We start from the raw sequence: 3,452 nt of genomic DNA, 5'->3' as shown, positions 1-3,452 counted from the left end.
AAAAAAAAAAAAAAACAAAGTAACCCTGAAGATTGCACCAGAATAGTTTAAAGTGATTTTAAAAATTCAGCAACATGCTAAAATACAAAAATCAAAAGCATGGCTGGGAAAATGGCCCAGTGGATGAAATCCTTGTGGTATAAGCCAGATGACCTGAGTTCAGAATTCCAGGACTCAGAACCCACATAAAAGCATGCTGTACTAGTTCAAGAGTCTATAATTCTTTCATAACTATGGAAAATATGACACAGAGACAGAAAATCTAGCCAAGTTCAAGGGCTAGATAGCTCAGCAGTTAAGACTACTGACTGCTCTTCCAGAGGGTCTGAGCTCAATTCCCAGCAACCACATGGTGGCTCACAAACATCTGTAATGGGATCTGATGCCCTCTTCTGGTGTGTCTGAAGATAGCCAGAGTGTGTGTGTGTGTGTGTGTGTGTGTGTGTGTGTGTGTGTGTGTGTGTGTGTGTGTGTGTGTGTGTGTGTGTGTGTGTGTGTGTACAGGGAGGTAAGGGGGGGTGGAGGGGGAGAGGGACGGAGAGGGAGAGAGAAAGACTCAACCAAGGAACCAAGGAACCAAGGAGGGCAAAGAACAACACCTACAATTTGTTTACTGACTCCCACATGCACACTCACAGTCACACACTTATACATAAACACACATACATAAATAAATAGAAAACTGGAGGCTTTTTGATGACATAGTAGCAAGCACACTATGAAAAGAATCAGGAAAACAACTGCATTCAAAATAGATACATGGCTGGGCAGTGGTGGCGCACGCCTTTAATCCCAGCACTTGGGAGGCAGAGGCAGGCGGTTTTCTGAGTTCGAGGCCAACCTGGTCTACAGAGTGAGTTCCAGGACAGCCAGGACTATACAGAGAAACCCTGTCTTGAAAAACAAAAAACAAAAACAAACAAACAAAAACAAAAAACAAACAAACAAACCCAGAAAAACAAAAAAAACACAAAATAGATACATGCTGAAAAACAAACAAAAATCCCTAAAATGAGCACAAAAAACAAGGAAGGGAGAGACATATAATATAACATATAGTAGTAAAGAATATCCACTTAAAGACAACACTTGAAAAAGGAAAGACCTCCCATGCTATGGATTGGCATGTACAGATATAAAGACAACTGTAATTCCAAAAGCAAACTCCTAGGTTCCATGCAATATGTATGAAATTTCAATAGCATTCTTTATATAGAAACCCAATATTCCTAAAGCATATATGAAAGCATAAAAAAACATGGTTAACTAAAGCAATTCTGAGCAAAAAACAAAACACAAAAACAAAAAACGAAAACAAAAACCCCAAAAACAATGTTCGTGGTATTTCCACACCTGATTTCCCGTTTACTGGGCCCGTGACAAAAGCATCACAAACAAAACTATGAAATCATGGAAGAGAAAACCCAGATATAAATCTATTCGGCTATAGCCACTGAAGTTTTAGCCAAGATCCTAGAAGCATACATGGGCAGTCTACTCAAGAAGCCAATGCTACCTAACGGGATGCTCACATTTTGAATGAATAAAACTAGAACTTCTGTGTGGCAAGATAGTTAATTTTAAGTGGATCAAACACCTTAATATACAGTCTGACATTCCAACAGCTTTGCTGGGGGTGGGGAACATTTCAAGACAAGTGTAAGCAAAGCCATTTGGTGTGAGGGAGCGCTCAGGAAATCTTGGCAAGTATTGACAGGCAGGACTGAGTGAAAGGAAAAAGCTGCAGCAGAGCAAGACTGAAGAACCAGCCGACAGCCTACAGACTAGGAAAAAGTCTGCTCGCTAAGCATGCAATGACAGGACTAGTATGTAAAATAGACAGAGACAAAAAGGGGGACAAAGAAGTCATGCAACTTAATACACAAATGGGCAAATCAAGAGAATTAAGAATTCTCAAAGGATGGGCTACAAATGGCCAATGAAGCTCCTTCCTCTGACCAGTCTCAAAGAATGATTATTATCATGGTAGTCAAGTCTTCCTTAGATCCAGTTTTTAGTTAATTACTTCACCAAGTGTGTTATACTTAGTATAATAAAGCTTCAAAAGACCTACAGAATTCTGAGCAGCCTCCTGAAATGAGGAGAAATGAGGCATTTCACGAGACCACTTGCTTTTGTGAGATATATGTAACCCTTCTTAAGCGAAAGGAGAAATCATGTGATACGGGACCAATGAACTGCAAATGAAGCTTGTTTGCTGAGTAGACCATCTATCTCTACCCCATTTCAATAACCTTGATTTTGATCTTTTTGTTTGTAGTTGGGTATCCAAGCCAAGGTCAACCACATGGGAGAAATGTTCTAAAACTGACTTTGACCTACGTGTTGGTGGCAAATACCTTTAAACCCAGCACTCGGGAGGCAGAGGAAAATGGATCCCTGAGTTTGAGGCCAGTCTGGTCTATAGAATGAGTTCCAGGGCAGGGCTACACAAAGAAATCGTGTTTTGAAAACGACCAATAATGAACCTGATTTTTAGCAGCAGTTTTATTTCTATCTCACAAATATTTGTCCAGTGTTTGCTCACCACCCTCAATTTTCTTTTTTTACCAAACTGTCAAAACCAGCACTGCAACAATTAGTCTTCTTGTAACAATATAGTCGGTGCAAAGAATCCTTCAATTTTGCATGCTTAATTCTGAGTGTTCCTCATCTACTATGCCGGCATGTGCAGGATGGTCGAAAAGTACCATCTAATGCATGCTTCAATTTATATATAAATATATTATAAATAAATATATAATAATATGTATTTATATTATAAATTACATATTATAAATAAGTATGTATTACATATACGCACACATTTTAGATTATGTGTACAGTTAACATAGATGCCCAAGGAGGTGAGTGAGGGATGCCACATGCTCAACGCTGCAGTCACATGCAGTTGTGAGGAGACTGATACAGACTTGGGAACTCATCTCTGGTCCTTTGCTAAGCCAACTCTCCAGCCCACATAGTACATGTATGCTAAAAATACATAAGCTTTATTCAAACAGTGGTGCTGTTTCTGTCCATTCTAGCCTTATACTGGGAAACATAAACATACTTGTCATTAAATAGTCATGTAGGAGATAGAGATCATAAATAATTGACATGAATGGACTTATGCATTTCCACTGACATGAAAGATTATTGACTGACACTACCTCAGTGCAAATAGTTTCTTTATACATTTCCTGTTGATGCTCTTTTGATGTCTTGTTGGTCTTCAACTATGGGCTCAAGCTATTCTGCTTCAGCATTCTATGTACAGCAAGGGATCACAGATGAACAAAATCACACCGAAGGTACTTGCCAACCATATTTTCAAAAGTAAAAATAATGATGAAAAGTTAGGATGGCCAAGTCGTGGTGGCACACGCTTTAATCCCAGCACTTGGAAGGCAGAGGCAGGCGGATTTCTGAGTTCGAGGCCAGCCTGGTCT

The sequence above is a fragment of the Mastomys coucha genome, unplaced genomic scaffold, assembly GCF_008632895.1.
Source record: "Mastomys coucha isolate ucsf_1 unplaced genomic scaffold, UCSF_Mcou_1 pScaffold4, whole genome shotgun sequence".
In the NCBI taxonomy this organism is placed as follows: Eukaryota; Metazoa; Chordata; class Mammalia; order Rodentia; family Muridae; genus Mastomys; species Mastomys coucha.
Note: the sequence above shows the minus strand (reverse complement) of the source record.